Genomic DNA, 12,914 nt, shown 5'->3' with positions numbered 1-12,914 from the left:
GACATTAACAAATTCCCATCTGCCTATAACCGCAGGCACAACTTTCAAAAGATTATACCCTGCAGGGGTGTCCCAACTTAGCCCATGATAAGCTCTCGCAATCAACGAAGGATATACCTTCTCCCAGGAAGACCCAATCAGACTCGGAATCCCGGTTTACAAGACATTTCGACAATGGTAAAACAAGACCAGCAAAGCCACCCGCTGTGCCGACAAATCCCGATAGGAGCTGCACATATGTCGTTCTCAGGGCACACCGGATGAGCGAAGCGTACAGGAACCGACGTAACCCAAGTTGCCAAGGGATGGCCCCGCACGGTGCTCTAGTTTGGACCAACACTTAGACAAGCATTGGCCCGGGGGGGCTGTAATAAAGATGACCCTTGGGTTAATTACTCCCAAGGGAAATATAGGGGGTGGTGAGGCAAATGGTAAAACCAAGGTTGGGCCTTGCTGGAGGAGTTTTATTCAAAGCGAATTGTCAAGGGGGTCCCATAAATCACCCGACCGTCTAAGGAACGCAAAATCCGGGAACATAACACCGGTATGACGGAAACTAGGGCGGAAAGAGTGGAACAAAACACCAGGCATAAGGCCGAGCCTTCCACCCTTTACCAAATATATAGATGCATTAATAATATAAGAGATATTGTGATATCCCAACATAATCCTGTCCACCATGGAGAAATCTTCAACTTCACCTGCAACTAACAACGCTATAAGAGGGCTGAGCAAAGCGGTAACATAGACAAGCAACAGTTTGCATAGGAAAGGTGTCAAAGGTTAGAGGTTCATGGCAATATGGGAGGCTTGATAAACATGTGATAGGTAGCGCAGCATAGCGATAGAACGAAGCAACTAGCATAGCAATGATAGTAGTGAGATCCAGGGTAGCGGTCATCTTGCCTGAAACCCTGCAAGGAAGAAGAACAAGTCCATGAAGAAGACGAACGGGTGAAGCCGAACCAAGCGTAGACGAACGAATCCTCACGATCGCAACGAAACAGGAACTATCAAAAAGAAGCACACAACATGGTAAAAACACCACACATGAAGAAGGCATGATGCACACACGAGCATGATGCATGACAAAGCTACATGAAGCTACTCATGGCAAGAGATGATGCAAACAAGAGCAACACATCAAGGCAAGTTTAAATGAGGCCGGGAACAACATATAACAATTCCGGTAAGTCCTCATATGCATATTTCGAAATTGGTCCAGATCTGAATAAACCATATGTTCAAGTTGGTAAACAACAAGTTAAAATGCACCAAGATGATCTACACGAGATTCTAGTCAAGTTACATATAAAGTTCATTTAGTTCGGAGCTACGACCTAGAAGATATGAGCAAAACAACTTAAACATGGCATTGATGCAAAATGCACCCAAACATCAAGCAAACTCCTCAAAACATGGATTCAACATGATAATATGAAACTACATGCAATTCAAAGCAAGTTTCATATAGAGCACACTCAAAACGGAGCAACGGTTCAACACACACACGCTAAACAAGTTATAGCAACAATCTGTCCAAAACAGCAACTAGGCATCTTGCGAGCATCAAAAAACATGCTACAGGACCTCAACAAGAAAACAGAAGGCATGGGCATGATGTACAGGTAAAGCATAACAAAACATGAACACTGAGCTATCTCCAGAAATCACTAGAACATGCTCAAACACACATGGTAAGATTGCAAATAATAATAGTTCAGACTTTGCAGAAAATAACATCAGGTTGCAATGTTTAGAGCTATCAAACAACATGTTACAGGAACTTATCATGACAAACAAAGGCATGGCATGAATATACTAAACCCATAGATCAAAAGTCCTTTACTGACCGTGAGCCAAAAAGGATCAGAAAATATGATGGCACCCATGTAAACATGGCAAATTATATTACAGATTCAAACATGGCAGAAACAGAATTATGAAGGCATGTTGGTGAGCTTGTGCAACCTACCACAGAGCAAAACATGGCAAGGCAAGGAAACAAACAGTAAGAAGACATGTTTATGAAGCTAAGCATGGCAAGAGCAAGTTCACAGGGTGCATGAAACACTAGCAAAACACATGGCAATAACTGAACTTAATGTTAACAGGCTGATAGCAACATTATCAAGCAACTTTAGAGCAAGATTACAACAAGCTACACAACCTATAATTGCAACCAGGGGCATGGATGGATAGAGCATGACATGTAGAACAAAATATATTTAGTGATCATCTCCAGATTATGCATGGAATGATTTGTAGAAGCAGGTTTACATAGCATCACGAAATAACAGATTCAGCCTAGCAAAACAACAACAACAAGTACCTTACTTAACAAGCTTGATTCACTCACCACAAGTCATTGCATGACAAGATAAGCATAGCATCAGCAAGAAGACATGTTTATGAAACAAACCAAGTCAAGAACAATTTCATAGCATGCAAGGATCAACTATAGCAACCTTGGCAAAATTGAATATGTAAACAATCTACCAGGAAACATTTTGAAGCAAAAGTAGAGCACGAAAATGACATGCTAGGCTACTACATAATTGCAAACAGGGGCATGAATGGATAGAGAACAACCATATGTTCAAAACATTCTTACTGAAGTATCTCAAAATATGCATGGATCTCTCTGTAGCAACATGTTTACATGGCATCAAAATAACAGCAGAACAGGGACTAAAATCAGCAACATCACGATGCCTAGTTTGCATGCTTGTGCTAGTCACCACATTGATCACAAAAATACATGGTAAGCACCTCTGTAAAGAAGACATAGCATAGATCAAAACACATGTAGACATCAACCTCATAGGATGCACACATCAATCATGGCAAAAATGACAAAAGAGCTAGTTCTGTTAATGGACAGCAGACAATATTATGGAGCACTCTTGCAACGATGATTCAGGAATCAAGATGAGCTCAAATGAATATGATGCAATGGAATGAAATGAAGTACTCGTTGAGGCGAACAATTTGACATATTACACGCACAAAACGGAGCTACGGGTGCAGAGATACGACATGTAAAACATAACATCAAAATGTCAGGCAGTTGGTCATTTCTGAAAAAAAACAGACGCGCGCTGTATAACTATTCGATGCACGGGGCGGACAAAAGGCGGGGCTCACCTAGCAGGCCTTGGCCCGGTCGGTGGAGGAGCAGGCCTGGCAGGACGGGGACACGGGCCGGCGGAACTGGGCCTTGCTGGTGGTCGCGGGGCCCACGGGGCGGGGGAGGCCCGGTCGTCCATCTCCTCGATCCCGACCGGATCGAGGAAGGCAGGAGCATGGCGGTGGCGCCCGGGGCAGAGGAGCTCGCCGGCGGGGTCGGAGAAACCCGGCGGCGGGGCGGTGCCGGGCGCGGCGGCGCTCGGCGGTGAAGACGAGGCGGCGGCCGGCGCTGGGGGTTGCGGGGTGGCGCGAGGTCGCTGGCAGGGAGCGCGCCGGCGTGGGAGCCAGACGACGGCGGGGCTGAAGCGGGCGGCGGCGGGCGAGATCCCGGCGGCGGCGCGGGGAGACGGACCGGGAGGGCCCGATCGGGGCTCTCCGGGCCGTGGCGGAGGGGACGGCGCGGGGCGCCACGTGGCGGTCCCGGATTCGTCGGGCGGCGGCGGCGGACGCGTCCTGTCCGGGACGGACATGTCCGGTGGACGAGAGGAGCGGGGCTAGGGTTTCGGGGGGATTCATCCGCGAATTTCGAGGGAGAGGGCATATTTATAGGTAGAGGGAGCTAGGAGAGTCCAAATGAGGAGCGGTTTTCGGCCACGCGATCGTGATCAAACGACCGAGAGCATGGATGGGAGTTAGATGGGTTTTGGGCCACTATGGAGGGGTGTTGGGCTGCAAAGAGAAAGGGGGGGGGGGTTTCGGGCTACGCGGTTAACCGCTGGAGTATCAAACGACCTCCAAATGGCACGAAACTTGACAGGCGGTCTACCGATGGTATACCAAGGCCGCTTGGCAAGACTCGGTCCATTCCGAGAACGTTTAACACCCGCTCATGAAAAGAATGGTCTGAGAGGGGCAACGGGCGCGCGCGAGAGGTCTGGACTCCGAACGGAGAACGGAGAGAACCGGGAGAACCCGGACGGATTCAAGTTTTGAAAAACATGCAGATGAAATGCAGATGATGACATGGAAAAATGCAACACGCAAGCAAATGACATGGCAAGGATGGCGAATAACTGAATGACATCTGGCGCATCGAATCCGGGGCGTTACAACACCCCTCCACTAACAAGAGATCTCGTCCTGAGATCTTAGGACTGAGACGGAAGGGAAAAAATGGATGAGGTGAAACAAGAAATCAAGAGAAGAAGCAAGGAATCGAGAGCAATTGAGAAGAAGAGAGACACAACGAGAATGACGAGAATCGAAAGCTCACGGGATCAGATAGACTATGAAAACACTCCGATTAGAACAAGATAAGAAATGAATAAGACTGAAACGATTTAGATAGCACTCCGACTGAACAAGGAAAGAAAAGAACATGAACTAGAGAGGATGGAATGATACTTTATGAAGACATGATACAAAACCTCCGGAAAGAATTGAAGAGAAATTGAATGAAAAGAATTTAGAAGGATTGAATTTAGTTGTTGAGAAAATCAACAACGAAAGAATAAGCTTGTCGTGGGCTTATGGATAACATCTCAGAAATTATGAGGTGATAACCACCACAAACGGAAATGATTGGATAGCTTAGAAGAATGAAGAAATGCAAAACTCCACTTCAAAAGTATACGAAGAATTAATTCCACTTCGAGACGCGAGAAGAAAAGATACTTGAACTCCACCGACAAGAATCTTGATGAACACTTGAGGAATGAATTAAATCATGAAGAACCACCGTAAGGAACACCGGTAACAAAAAGGATGATGAGATAAAATGAAGGATGAAAGAATAAGATTAAAGCCTAGTGATGATTTAGATGGAGGTTCCGACGAGATGGTCAAGGAAATAGAACTCCGGGAAAAGAAATGATGAAAACACTTGAACTAGAATTTATTCATCAAGAACAAACTCCGAAGAAAAGGATTACTCACTTGAATAGAATAAGAATAAGATTTATTGTATGCTTATCCTTCATCAATTTAAATTGATGACAAGCAATGGATTTTTGCATACTACTTATTCTTCTTGAAAAGGATTGAGAAGTGACACGTCGCAAACTTGAGAAGGTCTTCATGAACCACCGGTAGGATTGAAAAGAACGAATGAATAAAAATGATAATCAAGGAAAAAGAATCTTGAACGAACCACCGTAAGAATTCGAAAATGACTGACGAAAAAGAATGAATCACCGGGAAGAATTAGAAGAACCAATATGCTAGAGGGGATTTAGATGCAAAAGAACGAAGAGATAATGAGCTGATTAAAGAACACTTGAACGAAGCACCGGGATAAATAGAGAATGATAACTGGAATGATGGCCTCCGGTGAAAAGAAACAGAAATCAACTCCTGAAATACTCTGGATGGTTGAGAGAAAGGAATTTCCAACAAACGAAATAATTCGAGAGGGTAACACGAAGCTAGAACTACAAATCTTCGAGAGAACGAGCAAGATTTAGAGGAAAAACTCTTCTTCGATCTTCAAATGACGACGAGAAACACCATCGAAATTACTAAGATACTCCAGGAGAATGACAAGCGAAGATGTTGAGCCAACAATGAAAAGAATTTGAACGAGATCTTGGAGAAGGCATCTGACTGATGGAAACCATTCTTACGTCACACTTTGAAAAGAATTTGAGAATAACTCCGGGAAAATAGAAGAGTCAGGTAAGATCATGGGAAAAAAACCTGTGGGTTAGGGCCCACTAAAATATAACACCGTTGGAAAGGCTTGTAGAACAGATAGATGATGCACCAGAACAATTGAAATATTTGAATGAGGTGACAACCTCGAATTAATTGGAACACAGACGAATCTCCTGAGATGTCTTGAGCACTCCAGAAGGATAAATTGGCGAGAGACGAACGAGCAGGAAAAACGCTTGAGCCGAGGGAACGAATATAATCACTATCAAAAATTAGAATTGAACCCACCAGAAAAAGAAAGGGATGAAGAATGTCCACCGAGACGAGAATTCACCGGTCGAAATGATTTACGAAAGACTGAAGAGGTTCTGCACGAATGAGATAGATGGTCGAGAGAGAGTCAGCCTCCGGGAAGAAAAAGGGTGGGAGGGCGGGAAAACAAAAGCAACTTGGAAGGGGAAAATGACGAATAACTTGAAGAGAAGACACCGGTTGAAATCATTGAAGAAAGAAAACAAAGACTTCGCACGAGTGGGATGGATACTCGATTATGGACTCCGGTTCCGAGAAGAAAAAGTGGTGGGCGGGTGGGAAAAGAAAACCACTGAGGATTGAACTTTGCAAAGATGGAGAGGGTCGAGTCAACTCGACGAAAAATGCACCGGATGAAAAGAGCTGAGAACCAACTATCGGAAAACCAACTGCGTGATCCTAAAGAAAAATTTGAAGGGGAAGAGGAGTAAAAAGAATTCCTACTCTCTGATATAACTAGACTCCGAAATCAGTTTTCTTCTAGACTTAACAACGACCAAACTACACGATCAATCAAGGGGGCTCCTAGGGTCGGTCGAGGCTCTGATACCAACTTGTCACACCCAATATGCAACCCTATCCAAAAGGAACTCGAAGGTCCCACCAAGGATAGACCCGCATATTGAAACGCTTTTGCAAGGTGGATATCATTACATCAACATTACATAATAGATGGGGATACATACATAAGGCATACAATGCCACACGAATACAACATCACAATACATAAGAGCATCATCCGACTACGGATGAAACACAAACAGAAACTCAAACGACATCCACCCTGCTAGCCTAGGCTGCTGACCTGGAACCTATCCCTGATCGAAGAAGAAGCAGAAGAAGAACTCCAAACAAGCAAACATCGCTCTCGCGTCATGATCATCGCGAAACCTGTACCTGCAACTGTTGTTGTAGTAATCTGTGAGCCACGAGGACTCAGCAATCCCATTACCATGGGTATCAAGACTAGCAAAGCTTAAAGGGAAAGGAAGGGGTAAAGTGGTGAGGCTACAGCAGTGACTAAGCATATATGGTGGCTAACATACGCAAATAAGAGCGAGAAGAGAGCAAAAGGAACGATCGTGAAGCTAGCAATGATCAAGAAGTGATCCTGAACTCCTACTTACGTCAAACATAACCCAGAAACCGTGTTCACTTCCAGGACTCCGCCGAAAAGAGACCATCACGGCTACACACACGATTGATGCGTTTTAATTCGGATCTGGTGTCAAGTAATCTACAACCGGACATTAACAAATTCCCATCTGCCTATAACTGCATGCACGACTTTCGAAAGATTATACCCTGCAGGGGTGTCCCAACTTAGCCCATGATAAGCTCTCGCGATCAATGAAGGATATACCTTCTCCCAGGAAGACCCAATCAGACTCGGAATCCCAGTTTACAAGACATTTCGACAATGGTAAAACAAGACCAGCAAAGCCGCCCGCTATGCCGACAAATCCTGATAGGAGCTGCACATATCTTGTTCTCAGGGCACACTGGATGAGCGAAGCATACAGGAACCGACGTAACCCAAGTTGCCAAGGGATGGCCCCGCACGGTGCTCTAGTTTGGACCAACACTTAGACAAGCATTGGCCCGGGGGGGGGGGGGCTGTAATAAAGATGACCCTTGGGTTAATAACTCCCAAGGGAAATATAGGGGGTGGTGAGGCAAATGGTAAAACCAAGGTTGGGCCTTGCTGGAGGAGTTTTATTCAAAGCAAACTGTCAAGGGGGTCCCATAAATTACCCGACCGCGTAAGGAACGCAAAATCTGGGAACATAACACTGTATGACGGAAACTAGGGCGACAAGAGTGGAACAAAACACCAGGCATAAGGCCGAGCCTACCACCCTTTACCAAATATATAGATGCATTAATAATATAAGAGATATTGTGATATCCCAACATAATCCTGTCCACCATGGAGAAATCTTCAACTTCACCTGCAACTAACAACGCTATAAGAGGGCTGAGCAAAGCGGTAACATAGCCAAGCAACGGTTTGCATAGGAAAAGTGTCAAAGGTTAGAGGTTCATGGCAATATGGGAGGCTTGATAAACAGGTGATAGGTAGCGCAACATAGCGATAGAACGAAGCAACTAGCATAGCGATGATAGTAGTGAGATCGAGGGTAGCGGTCATCTTGCCTGAAATCCCGCAAGTAAGAAGAACGAGTCCATGAAGAAGACGAACGGATGAAGCCGAACCAAGCGTAGACGAACGAATCCTCACGATTGCAACGAAACAGGAACTATCGAAAAGAAGCACACAACATGGTAAACACACCACACATGAACAAGGCATGATGCACACACGAGCATGATGCATGACAAAGCTACATGAAGCTACTCATGGCAAGAGATGATGCAAACAAGAGCAACACATCAAGGCAAGTTTAAATGAGGCCGGGAACAACATATAACAATTCCGGTAAGTCCTCATATGCATATTTTGAAATTGGTCCAGATCTGAATAAACCGTATGTTCAAGTTGTTAAACAACAAGTTAAAATGCACCAAGATGATCTACACGAGATTCTAGTCAAGTTACATATAAAGTTCATTTAGTTCGGAGCTACGGCCTAGAAGATATGAGCAAAACAAGTTAAACATGGCATTGATGCAAAATGCACCCAAACATCAAGCGAACACCTCAAAACATGGATTCAAGATGATAATATGAAACTACATGCAATTCTAAGCAAGTTTCATATAGAGCACACTCAAAACGGAGCAACGGTTCAACACACACACGCTAAACAAGTTATAGCAACAATCTGTCCAAAACAGCAACTAGGCATCTTGCGAGCATCAAAAAACATGCTACATGACCTCAACAAGAAAACAAAAGGCACGGGCATGATTTACAGGTAAAGCATAACAAAACATGAACACTGAGCTATCTCCAGAAATCACTAGAACATGCTCAAACACACATGGTAAGATTGCAAATAATAATAGTTCAGACTTTGCAGAAAATAACATCAGGTTGCAATGTTTAGAGCTATCAAATAACATGTTACAGGAACTTATCATGGCAAACAAAGGCATGGCATGAATCTACTAAACCCATAGATCAAAAGTCCTTTACTGACCATGAGCCAAAAAGGATCAGAAAATATGATGGCACCCATGTAAACATGGCAAGTTATATTACCGATTCAAACATGGCAGAAACAGAATTATGAAGGCATGTTGGTGAGCTTGTGCAACTCACTACAGAGAAAAACATGGCATGGCAAGGTAACAAACAGTAAGAAGACATGTTTATGAAGCTAAGCATGGCAAGAGCAAGTTCATAGGGTGCATGGAACACTAGCAGAACACATGGCAATAACTGAACTTAATGTTAACAGGCTGACAGCAACATTATCAAGCAACTTTAGAGCAAGATTACAACAAGCTACAACAACCTATAATTGCAACCAGGGGCATGGATGGATAGAGCATGACATTTAGAACAAAACATATTTAGTGATCATCTCCAGATTATGCATGGAATGATTTATAGAAGCAGGTTTACATAGCATCAGGAAATAACAGATTCAGCCTAGCAAAACAGCAACAGCAAGTACCTTACTTAACAAGCTTGATTCACTCACCACAAGTCATTGCATGACAAGATAAGCATAGAATCATCAAGAAGACATGTTTATGAAACAAACCAAGTCAAGAACAAGTTCATAGCATGCAAGGATCAACTATAGCAACCTTGGCAAAATTGAATATGTAAACAATCTGCCAGGAAACATTTTCAAGCAAAAGTAGAGCACGAAAATGACATGCTAGGATACTCCATAATTGCAAACAGGGGCATGAATGGATAGAGAACAATCATATGTTCAAAACATCCTTACTGAAGTATCTCAAAATATGCATGGATCTCTCTATAGCAAGATGTTTACATGGCATCAAAATAACAGCGGAACAGGGACTAAAATGAGCAACATCATGATGCCTAGTTTGCATGCTTGTGCTAGTCACCACATTGATCACAAAAATACATGGTAAGCACCTCTATAAATAAGACATATCATAGATCAAAACACATGTAGACATCAACCTCATAGGATGCATACATCAATCATGGCAAAAATGACAAAAGAGCTAGTTCTGTTAATAGACAGCAGACAATATTATGAAGCACTCTTGCAACGATGATTCAGGCATCAAGATGAGCTCAAATGAATATGATGCAATGGAATGAAATGAAGTACTCGTTGAGACGAACAATTTGACATATTACACGCACAAAACGGAGCTATGGATGCAGAGATACGACATGTAAAACATGGCATCAAAATGTCAAGGACTTGGTCATTTCTGAAAAAAACCAGACGCGCGCTGTATAACTATTCGACGCATGGGGCAGACAAAAGGCGGGGCTCACCTAGCAGGCCTTGGCCCGGTCGCTGGAGGAGCAGGCCTGGCAGGCCGGGGACATGGGCCGACGGAACTGGGCCTTGCTGGAGGTCGCGGGGCCCACGGGCAGGGAGGCCCGGTCGTCCCTCTCCTCGATCCCGACTGGATCGAGGGAGGCAGGAGCACGGCGGCGGTGCACGGGGCGGAGGAGCTCGCCGGCGGGGTCGGAGAAACCCGGCGGTGGGGCGGCGACGACCGGGGAAGGTCGGGGCGGCGCCGGGCGCTTCGGGCGCGGGGCCGGCGGGCGCGGCGACACTCGGCGGTGAAGACGAGGCGGCGGCCGGCGCTGGGGGTTGCGGGGTGGCGTGAGGTCACCGGCAGGGAGCGCGCCGGCGCGGGAGGCAGACGGTGGCGGGGCTGGAGCGGGCGGCGGCGGGCGAGATCTGGGCGGCGGCGCGGGGAGACGGGCCGGGAGGGCCCGATCCGGGCTCACCGGGCCGCGGCGGCGGGGACAGCGCGGGGCGCCATGTGGCGGTCCCGGATTCGTCGGGCGGCGGCGGCGGACGCGTCCTGTCCGGGACGGACATGTCCTGCGGACGAGAGGAGCGGGGCTAGGGTTTCGGGGGGATTCGTCCGCGAATTTCGGGGGAGAGGGCATATTTATAGGTAGAGGGAGCTAGGAGAGTCCAAATGAGGAGCGGTTTTCGGCCACGCGATCGTGATCGAACGACCGAGAGCATGGAGGGGAGTTAGATGGGTTTTGGGCCACTTTGGAGGGGTGTTGGGCTGCAAAGAGAAGGGGGGGGGGTTTCGGGCTACGCGGTTAACCGTTGGAGTATCAAATGACCTCCAAATGGCACAAAACTTGACAGGCGGTCTACCGGTGGTATACCAAGGCCGCTTGGCAAGACTCGGTCCATTCCGAGAATGTTTAACACCCGCTCATGAAAAGAATGGTCTGAGAGGGGCAACGGGCGCGCGCGAGAGTTCTGGACTCCAAACGGACAACGGAGAGAACCGGGAGAACCCGAACGGATGCAAGTTTTGAAAAACATGCAGATGAAATGCAGATGATGACATGGCAAAATGCAACACACAAGCAAATGACATGGCAAGGACGGTGAATAACTGAATGACATCTGGCGCATCGAACCGGGGCGTTACAATATTCCGTGGAGTTTCAGGACTTTTGGAGTTGCGCAGAATAGGTCTCCAATATTTGCTCCTTTTCCAGCCCAGAATTCCAGCTGCCGGCATTCTCCCTCTTCATGTAAACCTTGTAAAATAAGAGAGAATAGCCATAAGTATTGTGACATAACGTGAAATAACAGCCCATAATGCAATAAATATTGATATAAAAGCATGATGCAAAATGGACGTATCAGCAGTCGGGGACGAGCTATGGTCTTTTTCCTACCAATCTACCCCCCTAGGAGCATGCGTATTAGTACTTTGTTTTGAGCGATAATAATTTTTTGCAATAAGTATGTGAGTTCTTTATGACTAATGTTGAGTCCATGGACCACCATTGCTAGCCTCTCTAGTACCGCACAACTTTCGCCGGTGCATTAAACCCACCATATGCCATTCCTCAAAACAACCACCATACCTACCTATTATGGCATTTCCATAGCCATTCCAAGATATATTTCCATGCAACTTCCATCGTTCCGTTTATCGCTACAAAAAAAGGCACATCTATGACATTTTGGCCCGAACGATTTTTTTTCCTGTCATGCTTATGACACTTCTATGACGATAATTGTGACAAAACCACGTATCATCATAGATGTGGTGGGTTCCTACTTCTATGACAAAAAAACATGACAAAAAATGGGCTTTTTGTCCTGGGCGGGCCAGGGACGCACCTGCATACCATTCTTTGGGCTGTCCATGACATAAAAAATCATGGTAGAAGTGAGGGCGAGAAAATTTTCATGGAGTTCCCGGTTATGGTGGGTGGTTGGGCCGAGCGATGTAGTGCGGTTTGCACGTTTCTCTCTCGTACATGCACGTGGTGCGAGCCATGTTTGCAATAACTGAACCTGAGCGAGAGAGGCGTTCGCTTACTGAACCTGAGAGATCGATCAATCCCACTACGTACTGAAGCCGATCGATCGATCCCTTCGCTGCTAACTGAACCCGAGCGATTCCTTGGCTACATGGTGCTGCTAACTGAACCCGAGCAATTACTGAAGCCGATCGAGCCCCGTGCGAGACGTAGCTAGCCACCCGACCAAAGTGTTGGGGTTGCCTTTGGGTGAACAGTGCCCGTTGCTGCCGCGTGTGCGATACATAGAACGAGTCGAGACATGGTGAGTCTACCTAGCCAGTTGGTTGGCTGTGGATGAACAGTTCTCGATGGGGGTTGGATATGAATAGGACATCGACCGTGTGCAAGCGGTTGCCGCTGGATGAACAGGACCCTGTGGTAGTAGGAAGTTGCCGGT

Source organism: Triticum aestivum, chromosome 3B, assembly GCF_018294505.1.
Source record: "Triticum aestivum cultivar Chinese Spring chromosome 3B, IWGSC CS RefSeq v2.1, whole genome shotgun sequence".
Classification (NCBI taxonomy): Eukaryota; Viridiplantae; Streptophyta; class Magnoliopsida; order Poales; family Poaceae; genus Triticum; species Triticum aestivum.
The sequence above is the reverse complement of the archived record's forward strand: the minus strand, read 5'-3'. Positions refer to the sequence as shown.